At 49.7% G+C, this 12,383-nt stretch overlaps 1 protein-coding gene across 4 annotated transcripts in view; it reads left to right on the forward strand.

Annotated features, from left to right (window-relative positions):
* Positions 1 to 12,383, forward strand: part of ppef1 (protein phosphatase, EF-hand calcium binding domain 1) — a 921,908-nt gene that overhangs the window by 746,460 nt on the left and 163,065 nt on the right. The window lies entirely within an intron of this gene.

Here is a 12,383-nt window from a genome sequence, read left to right on the forward strand (position 1 = left end):
CCCCTGTCTAACTGGAACAAACTTATCTTCACTTCCCCTGTCTAACTGGAACAAACCCCTCTTCACCTTCCCCTGTCTCACTGGGACTAACCCCTCTTCTCCTTCCCCTGTCTAACTGGGACAAACCAATCTTCACTTCCCCTGTCTTACTGGGACAAATGAATCTTCATTTCCCCTCTCTAACTGGGACAAACGTATCTTCACTTCCCCTGTCTATCTGGGGCAAACCTATCTTCACTTCCCCAGTCTCACTGGGTCAAAGCTAACTTCACTTCCCCTGTCTCACTGGGACAAACCCCTCTTCACCTTCCCCTGTCTCACTGGGACTAACCCCTCTTCACCTTCCCCTGTCTAACTGGGACAAACCTATCTTCACTTCCCTTGTCTTACTGGGACAAACGAATCTTCATTTCCCCTCTCTTACTGGGACAAACCTATCTTCACTTCCCCTGTCTAACTGGGGCAAATCTATCTTCACCTTCCCCTGTCTCACTGGGACAAACCCCTCTTCACCTTCCCCTGTCTCACTGGAACAAACCTTTCTTCACCTTCCATGCCTAACTGGGACAAACCTATCTTCACCTTTCCCTGTCTCACTGGGACAAATGAATCTTCATTTCCCCTCTCTAACTGGGACAAACCTATCTTCACTTCCCCTGTCTAACTGGGGCAAACCTATCTTCACTTCCCCAGTCTCACTGGGTCAAAGCTAACTTCACTTCCCCTGTCTCACTGGGACAAACCCCTCTTCACCTTCCCCTGTCTCACTGGGACTAATCCCTCTTCACCTTCCCCTGTCTAACTGGGACAAACCTATCTTCACTTCCCCTGTCTTACTGGGACAAATGAATCTTCATTTCCCCTCTCTAACTGGGACAAACCTATCTTCACTTCCCCTGTCTAACTGGGGCAAACCTATCTTCACTTCCCCAGTCTCACTGGGTCAAAGCTAACTTCACTTCCCCTGTCTCACTGGGACAAACCCCTCTTCACCTTCCCCTGTCTCACTGGGACAAACCCCTGTTCACTTTCCCCTGTCTAACTGGGGCAAACCTATCTTCAATCCCCTGTCTTACTAGAACAAACCCCTCTTCACTTCCCCTGTCTAACTGGGACAAACCCCTTTTCACCTTCCCCTGTCTCACTGGGACAAACCACTCTTCACCTTCCCCTGTCTAACTGGGACAAACCTATCTTCAATCCCCTGTCTTACTAGAACAAACCCCTCTTCACTTCCCCTGTCTAACTGGGACAAACCCCTCTTCACTTCCCCTGTCTAACTGGGACAAACCTTTCTTCACCTCCCCCTGTCTCACTGGAACAAACCTATCTTCACCTTCCACTGTCTCTCTGGGACAAACCCCTGTTCTACTTCCCCTGTCTCACTGGAACAAGCCCCACTTCACCTTCCCCGTCAAACTGGGAGAAACCGAACATCACCTTCCCCTGTCTCACTGAGACAAACCCCTCTTCACCTTCCCCTGTCTAACTGCGACAAACCCATCTTCACTTCCCCTGTCTCCCTGGGAAAAACCCCTCTTCATTTCCCTGTCTAACTGGGACAAACCTGTCTTCACTTCCCCTGTCTCACAGGGATAAACGAATCTTCATTTCCCCTCTCTAACTGGGACAAACCTATCTTCACTTCCCCTGTCTAACTGGGGCAAACCTATCTTCACTTCCCCTGTCTCACTGGGACAAACCCCTGTTCTCTTTCCCCTGTCTAACTGCGGCAAACCTATCTTCAATCCCCTGTCTTACTAGGACAAACCCCTCTTCACTTCCCCTGTCTAACTGGGACAAACCCCTCTTCACCTTCCCCTGTCTCACTGGGACAAACGAATCTTCATTTCCCCTCTCTAACTGGAACAAACCTATCTTCACTTCCCCTGTCTAACTGGGGCAAACCTATCTTCACCTTCCCCTGTCTCACTGGGACAAACCCCCCTTCACTTCCCCTGTCTAACTGGGACAAACCTATCTTCACTTCCCCTGTCTTACTGGGACAAACCCCTCTTCACCTTCCCCTGTCTAACTGGGACAAACCCATCTTCACTTCCCCTGTCTCCCTGGGAAAAACCCCTCTTCATTTCTCCTGTCTAACTGGGACAAATGAATCTTCATTTCCCCTCTCTAACTGGGACAAACCTATCTTCACTTCCCCTGTAGTCTGGGACATACCTATCTTCACTTTCCCCTGTCTAACTGGAACAAACTTATCTTCACTTCCCCTGTCTAACTGGAACAAACCCCTCTTCACCTTCCCCTGTCTCACTGGGACTAACCCCTCTTCTCCTTCCCCTGTCTAACTGGGACAAACCAATCTTCACTTCCCCTGTCTTACTGGGACAAATGAATCTTCATTTCCCCTCTCTAACTGGGACAAACGTATCTTCACTTCCCCTGTCTATCTGGGGCAAACCTATCTTCACTTCCCCAGTCTCACTGGGTCAAAGCTAACTTCACTTCCCCTGTCTCACTGGGACAAACCCCTCTTCACCTTCCCCTGTCTCACTGGGACTAACCCCTCTTCACCTTCCCCTGTCTAACTGGGACAAACCTATCTTCACTTCCCTTGTCTTACTGGGACAAACGAATCTTCATTTCCCCTCTCTTACTGGGACAAACCTATCTTCACTTCCCCTGTCTAACTGGGGCAAATCTATCTTCACCTTCCCCTGTCTCACTGGGACAAACCCCTCTTCACCTTCCCCTGTCTCACTGGAACAAACCTTTCTTCACCTTCCATGCCTAACTGGGACAAACCTATCTTCACCTTTCCCTGTCTCACTGGGACAAATGAATCTTCATTTCCCCTCTCTAACTGGGACAAACCTATCTTCACTTCCCCTGTCTAACTGGGGCAAACCTATCTTCACTTCCCCAGTCTCACTGGGTCAAAGCTAACTTCACTTCCCCTGTCTCACTGGGACAAACCCCTCTTCACCTTCCCCTGTCTCACTGGGACTAATCCCTCTTCACCTTCCCCTGTCTAACTGGGACAAACCTATCTTCACTTCCCCTGTCTTACTGGGACAAATGAATCTTCATTTCCCCTCTCTAACTGGGACAAACCTATCTTCACTTCCCCTGTCTAACTGGGGCAAACCTATCTTCACTTCCCCAGTCTCACTGGGTCAAAGCTAACTTCACTTCCCCTGTCTCACTGGGACAAACCCCTCTTCACCTTCCCCTGTCTCACTGGGACTAACCCCTCTTCACCTTCCCCTGTCTAACTGGGACAAACCTATCTTCACTTCCCCTGTCTTACTGGGACAAACGAATCTTCATTTCCCCTCTCTTACTGGGACAAACCTATCTTCACTTCCCCTGTCTAACTGGGGCAAACCTATCTTCACCTTCCCCTGTCTCACTGGGTCAAAGCTAACTTCACTTCCCCTGTCTCACTGGGACAAACCCCTCTTCACCATCCCCTGTCTCACTGGAACAAACCTTTCTTCACCTTCCATGCCTAACTGGGACAAACCTATCTTCACCTTCCCCTGTCTCACTGGGACAAACCTATCTTCGCTTCTCCTGTCTCACTGGGACAAACCCCTCTTCACCTTCCCCTGTCTCACTGGGACAAACCTATCTTCACTTCCCCTGTCTCACTGGGCAAACCTATCTTCATTTCCCCTGTAGTCTGGGACATACCTATCTTCACCTTCCCCTGTCTAACTGGAACAAACTTATCTTCACTTCCCCTGTCTAACTGGAACAAACCCCTCTTCACTTCCCCTGTCTCACTTGGACAAACCTATTTTCATTTCCCCTGTCTAACTGGAACAAACCTATCTTCACTTCCCCTGTCTCTCTTGGACAAACATATCTTCAGTTCCCCTGTCTAACTGGCGCAAACTTATCTTCACTTTCCCTGTCTCACTGGGACAAACCTATCTTCACCTTCCCCTGTCACACTGGGAAAAATATATCTTCATGTTCCCCTGTCTCATTGGGAAAAACCCCGCTTCATTTCCCCTGTCACACTGGGACAAATATATCTTCATCTTCCCCTGTCTCATTGGGAAAAACCCCGCTTCATTTCCCCTGTCTAACTGGGACAAACCTATCTTCACTTCCCCTGTCTCACTGGGACAAAACTATCATCACTTCCCCTGTCTCACTTGGACAAACCCCTCTTCACCTTCCCCTGTCTAACTGGGACAAACCCATCTTCACTTCCCCTGTCTCCCTGGGAAAAACCCCTCTTCATTTCCCCTGTCTAACTGGGACAAACCTATCTTCACTTCCCCCGTCTCACTGGGACAAGCTTATCTTCACTTCCCCTGTCTCACTGGGACAAACGAATCTTCATTTCCCCTCTCTAACTGGGACAAACCTGTCTTCACTTCCCCTGTCTAACTGGGGCAAACCTATCTTCACTTCCCCTGTCTCACTGGGTCAAAGCTAACTTCACTTCCCCTGTCTCACTGGGACAAACCCCTGTTCACTTTCCCCTGTCTAACTGGGGCAAACCTATCTTCAATCCCCTGTCTTACTAGAACAAACCCCTCTTCACTTCCCCTGTCTAACTGGGACAAACCCCTCTTCACTTCCCCTGTCTCACTGGGACAAACCTATCTTCACCTTCCCCTGTCTAACTGGGACAAACCTTTCTTCACCTCCCCCTGTCTCACTGGAACAAACCTATCTTCACCTTCCACTGTCTCTCTGGGACAAACCCCTGTTCTACTTCCCCTGTCTCACTGGAACAAGCCCCACTTCACCTTCCCCTGTCAAACTGGGAGAAACCGTTCATCACCTTCCCCTGTCTCACTGAGACAAACCCCTCTTCACCTTCCCCTGTCTAACTGCGACAAACCCATCTTCACTTCCCCTGTCTCCCTGGGAAAAACCCCTCTTCATTTCCCCTGTCTAACTGGGACAAACCTGTCTTCACTTCCCCTGTCTCACAGGGATAAACGAATCTTCATTTCCCCTCTCTAACTGGGACAAACCTATCTTCACTTCCCCTGTCTAACTGGGGCAAACCTATCTTCACTTCCCCTGTCTCACTGGGACAAACCCCTGTTCTCTTTCCCCTGTCTAACTGCGGCAAACCTATCTTCAATCCCCTGTCTTACTAGGACAAACCCCTCTTCACTTCCCCTGTCTAACTGGGACAAACCCCTCTTCACCTTCCCCTGTCTCACTGGGACAAACGAATCTTCATTTCCCCTCTCTAACTGGAACAAACCTATCTTCACTTCCCCTGTCTAACTGGGGCAAACCTATCTTCACCTTCCCCTGTCTCACTGGGACAAACCCCCCTTCACTTCCCCTGTCTAACTGGGACAAACCTATCTTCCCTTCCCCTGTCTTACTGGGACAAACACCTCTTCACCTTCCCCTGTCTAACTGGGACAAACCAATCTTCACTTCCCCTGTCTCTCTGGGAAAAACCCCTCTTCATTTCTCCTGTCTCACTGGGACAAATGAATCTTCATTTCCCCTCTCTAACTGGGACAAACCTATCTTCACTTCCCCTGTCTAACTGGGGCAAACCTATCTTCACTTCCCCAGTCTCACTGGGTCAAAGCTAACTTCACTTCCCCTGTCTCACTGGGACAAACCCCTCTTCACCTTCCCCTGTCTCACTGGGACTAATCCCTCTTCACCTTCCCCTGTCTAACTGGGACAAACCTATCTTCACTTCCCCTGTCTTACTGGGACAAATGAATCTTCATTTCCCCTCTCTAACTGGGACAAACCTATCTTCACTTCCCCTGTCTAACTGGGACAAACCTATCTTCACTTCCCCAGTCTCACTGGGTCAAAGCTAACTTCACTTCCCCTGTCTCACTGGGACAAACCCCTCTTCACCTTCCCCTGTCTCACTGGGACTAACCCCTCTTCACCTTCCCCTGTCTAACTGGGACAAACCTATCTTCACTTCCCCTGTCTTACTGGGACAAACGAATCTTCATTTCCCCTCTCTTACTGGGACAAACCTATCTTCACTTCCCCTGTCTAACTGGGGCAAACCTATCTTCACCTTCCCCTGTCTCACTGGGTCAAAGCTAACTTCACTTCCCCTGTCTCACTGGGACAAACCCCTCTTCACTTCCCCTGTCTAACTGGGGCAAACCTATCTTCAAATTCCCCTGTCTCACTGGGACAAACCCCTCTTCACCTTCCCCTGTCTCACTGGAACAAACCTTTCTTCACCTTCCATGCCTAACTGGGACAAACCTATCTTCACCTTCCCCTGTCACACTGGGACAAATATATATTCATCTTCCCCTGTCTCATTGGGAAAAACCCCGCTTCATTTCCCCTGTCTAACTGGGACAAACCTATCTTCACTTCCCCTGTCTCAGTGGGACAAACCCCTCTTCACCTTCCCCTGTCTCACTGGGACTAATCCCTCTTCACCTTCCCCTGTCTAACTGGGACAAACCTATCTTCACTTCCCCTGTCTTACTGGGACAAATGAATCTTCATTTCCCCTCTCTAACTGGGACAAACCTATCTTCACTTCCCCTGTCTAACTGGGACAAACCTATCTTCACTTCCCCAGTCTCACTGGGTCAAAGCTAACTTCACTTCCCCTGTCTCACTGGGACAAACCCCTCTTCACCTTCCCCTGTCTCACTGGGACTAACCCCTCTTCACCTTCCCCTGTCTAACTGGGACAAACCTATCTTCACTTCCCCTGTCTTACTGGGACAAACGAATCTTCATTTCCCCTCTCTTACTGGGACAAACCTATCTTCACTTCCCCTGTCTAACTGGGGCAAACCTATCTTCACCTTCCCCTGTCTCACTGGGTCAAAGCTAACTTCACTTCCCCTGTCTCACTGGGACAAACCCCTCTTCACTTCCCCTGTCTAACTGGGGCAAACCTATCTTCAAATTCCCCTGTCTCACTGGGACAAACCCCTCTTCACCTTCCCCTGTCTCACTGGAACAAACCTTTCTTCACCTTCCATGCCTAACTGGGACAAACCTATCTTCACCTTCCCCTGTCACACTGGGACAAATATATATTCATCTTCCCCTGTCTCATTGGGAAAAACCCCGCTTCATTTCCCCTGTCTAACTGGGACAAACCTATCTTCACTTCCCCTGTCTCAGTGGGACAAACCCCTCTTCACCTTCCCCTGTCTCACTGGGACTAATCCCTCTTCACCTTCCCCTGTCTAACTGGGACAAACCTATCTTCACTTCCCCTGTCTTACTGGGACAAATGAATCTTCATTTCCCCTCTCTAACTGGGACAAACCTATCTTCACTTCCCCTGTCTAACTGGGGCAAACCTATCTTCACTTCCCCAGTCTCACTGGGTCAAAGCTAACTTCACTTCCCCTGTCTCACTGGGACAAACCCCTCTTCACCTTCCCCTGTCTCACTGGGACTAACCCCTCTTCACCTTCCCCTGTCTAACTGGGACAAACCTATCTTCAATCCCCTGTCTTACTAGGACAAACCCCTCTTCACTTCCCCTGTCTAACTGGGACAAACCCCTCTTCACCTTCCCCTGTCTCACTGCGACAAACGAATCTTCGCTTCTCCTGTCTCACTGGGACAAACCCCTCTTCACCTTCCCCTGTCTCACTGGGACAAACCTATCTTGACTTCCCCTGTCTCACTGGGCAAACCTATCTTCATTTCCCCTGTAGTCTGGGACATACCTATCTTCACCTTCCCCTGTCTAACTGGAACAAACTTATCTTCACTTCCCCTGTCTAACTGGAACAAACCCCTCTTCACTTCCCCTGTCTCACTTGGACAAACCTATTTTCATTTCCCCTGTCTAACTGGAACAAACCTATCTTCACTTCCCCTGTCTCTCTTGGACAAACCTATCTTCAGTTCCCCTGTCTAACTGGCGCAAACTTATCTTCACTTTCCCTGTCTCACTGGGACAAACCTATCTTCACCTTCCCCTGTCACACTGGGACAAATATATCTTCATCTTCCCCTGTCTCATTGGGAAAAACCCCGCTTCATTTCCCCTGTCTAACTGGGACAAACCTATCTTCACTTCCCCTGTCTCAGTGGGACAAAACTATCTTCACTTCCCCTGTCTCACTTGGACAAACCCCTCTTCACCTTCCCCTGTCTAACTGGGACAAACCCATCTTCACTTCCCCTGTCTCCCTGGGAAAAACCCCTCTTCATTTCCCCTGTCTAACTGGGACAAACCTATCTTCACTTCCCTCGTCTCACTGGGACTAGCTTATCTTCACTTCCCCTGTCTCACTGGGACAAACCCCTCTTCACCTTCCCCTGTCTCACTGGGACAAACCCCTCTTCACTTCCCCTGTCTCACTGGGACAAACCTATCTTCACCTTCCCCTGTCTAACTGGGACAAACCTTTCTTCACCTCCCCCTGTCTCACTGGAACAAACCTATCTTCACCTTCCACTGTCTCTCTGGGACAAACCCCTGTTCTACTTCCCCTGTCTCACTGGAACAAGCCCCACTTCACCTTCCCCTGTCAAACTGGGAGAAACCGTTCATCACCTTCCCCTGTCTCACTGAGACAAACCCCTCTTCACCTTCCCCTGTCTAACTGCGACAAACCCATCTTCACTTCCCCTGTCTCCCTGGGAAAAACCCCTCTTCATTTCCCCTGTCTAACTGGGACAAACCTGTCTTCACTTCCCCTGTCTCACAGGGATAAACGAATCTTCATTTCCCCTCTCTAACTGGGACAAACCTATCTTCACTTCCCCTGTCTAACTGGGGCAAACCTATCTTCACTTCCCCTGTCTCACTGGGACAAACCCCTGTTCTCTTTCCCCTGTCTAACTGCGGCAAACCTATCTTCAATCCCCTGTCTTACTAGGACAAACCCCTCTTCACATCCCCTGTCTAACTGGGACAAACCCCTCTTCACCTTCCCCTGTCTCACTGGGACAAACGAATCTTCATTTCCCCTCTCTAACTGGAACAAACCTATCTTCACTTCCCCTGTCTAACTGGGGAAAACCTATCTTCACCTTCCCCTGTCTCACTGGGACAAACCCCCCTTCACTTCCCCTGTCTAACTGGGACAAACCTATCTTCACTTCCCCTGTCTTACTGGGACAAACCCCTCTTCACCTTCCCCTGTCTAACTGGGACAAACCCATCTTCACTTCCCCTGTCTCCCTGGGAAAAACCCCTCTTCATTTCTCCTGTCTAACTGGGACAAATGAATCTTCATTTCCCCTCTCTAACTGGGACAAACCTATCTTCACTTCCCCTGTAGTCTGGGACATACCTATCTTCACCTTCCCCTGTCTAACTGGAACAAACTTATCTTCACTTCCCCTGTCTAACTGGAACAAACCCCTCTTCACCTTCCCCTGTCTCACTGGGACTAACCCCTCTTCTCCTTCCCCTGTCTAACTGGGACAAACCTATCTTCACTTCCCCTGTCTTACTGGGACAAATGAATCTTCATTTCCCCTCTCTAACTGGGACAAACGTATCTTCACTTCCCCTGTCTATCTGGGGCAAACCTATCTTCACTTCCCCAGTCTCACTGGGTCAAAGCTAACTTCACTTCCCCTGTCTCACTGGGACAAACCCCTCTTCACCTTCCCCTGTCTCACTGGGACTAACCCCTCTTCACCTTCCCCTGTCTCACTGGGACTAACCCCTCTTCACCTTCCCCTGTCTAACTGGGACAAACCTATCTTCAATCCCCTGTCTTACTAGGACAAACCCCTCTTCACTTCCCCTGTCTAACTGGGACAAACCCCTCTTCACCTTCCCCTGTCTCACTGCGACAAACGAATCTTCGCTTCTCCTGTCTCACTGGGACAAACGAATCTTCGCTTCTCCTGTCTCACTGGGACAAACCCCTCTTCACCTTCCCCTGTCTCACTGGGCAAACCTATCTTCATTTCCCCTGTAGTCTGGGACATACCTATCTTCACCTTCCCCTGTCTAACTGGAACAAACTTATCTTCACTTCCCCTGTCTAACTGGAACAAACCCCTCTTCACTTCCCCTGTCTCACTTGGACAAACCTATTTTCATTTCCCCTGTCTAACTGGAACAAACCTATCTTCACTTCCCCTGTCTCTCTTGGACAAACCTATCTTCAGTTCCCCTGTCTAACTGGCGCAAACTTATCTTCACTTTCCCTGTCTCACTGGGACAAACCTATCTTCACCTTCCCCTGTCACACTGGGACAAATATATCTTCATCTTCCCCTGTCTCATTGGGAAAAACCCCGCTTCATTTCCCCTGTCTAACTGGGACAAACCTATCTTCACTTCCCCTGTCTCAGTGGGACAAAACTATCTTCACTTCCCCTGTCTCACTTGGACAAACCCCTCTTCACCTTCCCCTGTCTAACTGGGACAAACCCATCTTCACTTCCCCTGTCTCCCTGGGAAAAACCCCTCTTCATTTCCCCTGTCTAACTGGGACAAACCTATCTTCACTTCCCCCGTCTCACTGGGACTAGCTTATCTTCACTTCCCCTGTCTCACTGGGACAAACGAATCTTCATTTCCCCTCTCTAACTGGGACAAACCTATCTTCACTTCCCCTGTCTAACTGGGGCAAACCTATCTTCACTTCCCCTGTCTCACTGGGTCAAAGCTAACTTCACTTCCCCTGTCTCACTGGGACAAACCCCTGTTCACTTTCCCCTGTCTAACTGGGGCAAACCTATCTTCAATCCCCTGTCTTACTAGAACAAACCCCTCTTCACTTCCCCTGTCTAACTGGGACAAACCCCTTTTCACCTTCCCGTGTCTCACTGGGACAAACCACTCTTCACCTTCCCCTGTCTAACTGGGACAAACCTATCTTCAATCCCCTGTCTTACTAGAACAAACCCCTCTTCACTTCCCCTGTCTAACTGGGACAAACCCCTCTTCACTTCCCCTGTCTCACTGGGACAAACCTATCTTCACCTTCCCCTGTCTAACTGGGACAAACCTTTCTTCACCTCCCCCTGTCTCACTGGAACAAACCTATCTTCACCTTCCACTGTCTCTCTGGGACAAACCCCTGTTCTACTTCCCCTGTCTCACTGGAACAAGCCCCACTTCACCTTCCCCTGTCAAACTGGGAGAAACCGTTCATCACCTTCCCCTGTCTCACTGAGACAAACCCCTCTTCACCTTCCCCTGTCTAACTGCGACAAACCCATCTTCACTTCCCCTGTCTCCCTGGGAAAAACCCCTCTTCATTTCCCCTGTCTAACTGGGACAAACCTGTCTTCACTTCCCCTGTCTCACAGGGATAAACGAATCTTCATTTCCCCTCTCTAACTGGGACAAACCTATCTTCACTTCCCCTGTCTAACTGGGGCAAACCTATCTTCACTTCCCCTGTCTCACTGGGACAAACCCCTGTTCTCTTTCCCCTGTCTAACTGCGGCAAACCTATCTTCAATCCCCTGTCTTACTAGGACAAACCCCTCTTCACATCCCCTGTCTAACTGGGACAAACCCCTCTTCACCTTCCCCTGTCTCACTGGGACAAACGAATCTTCATTTCCCCTCTCTAACTGGAACAAACCTATCTTCACTTCCCCTGTCTAACTGGGGAAAACCTATCTTCACCTTCCCCTGTCTCACTGGGACAAACCCCCCTTCACTTCCCCTGTCTAACTGGGACAAACCTATCTTCACTTCCCCTGTCTTACTGGGACAAACCCCTCTTCACCTTCCCCTGTCTAACTGGGACAAACCCATCTTCACTTCCCCTGTCTCCCTGGGAAAAACCCCTCTTCATTTCTCCTGTCTAACTGGGACAAATGAATCTTCATTTCCCCTCTCTAACTGGGACAAACCTATCTTCACTTCCCCTGTAGTCTGGGACATACCTATCTTCACCTTCCCCTGTCTAACTGGAACAAACTTATCTTCACTTCCCCTGTCTAACTGGAACAAACCCCTCTTCACCTTCCCCTGTCTCACTGGGACTAACCCCTCTTCTCCTTCCCCTGTCTAACTGGGACAAACCTATCTTCACTTCCCCTGTCTTACTGGGACAAATGAATCTTCATTTCCCCTCTCTAACTGGGACAAACGTATCTTCACTTCCCCTGTCTATCTGGGGCAAACCTATCTTCACTTCCCCAGTCTCACTGGGTCAAAGCTAACTTCACTTCCCCTGTCTCACTGGGACAAACCCCTCTTCACCTTCCCCTGTCTCACTGGGACTAACCCCTCTTCACCTTCCCCTGTCTAACTGGGACAAACCTATCTTCACTTCCCCTGTCTTACTGGGACAAACGAATCTTCATTTCCCCTCTCTTACTGGGACAAACCTATCTTCACTTCCCCTGTCTAACTGGGGCAAACCTATCTTCACCTTCCCCTGTCTCACTGGGTCAAAGCTAACTTCACTTCCCCTGTCTCACTGGGACAAACCCCTCTTCACTTCCCCTGTCTAACTGGGGCAAACCTATCTTCAAATTCC

This window comes from Hemitrygon akajei, chromosome 5 (assembly GCF_048418815.1).
Source record: "Hemitrygon akajei chromosome 5, sHemAka1.3, whole genome shotgun sequence".
NCBI classification, from domain to species: domain Eukaryota; kingdom Metazoa; phylum Chordata; class Chondrichthyes; order Myliobatiformes; family Dasyatidae; genus Hemitrygon; species Hemitrygon akajei.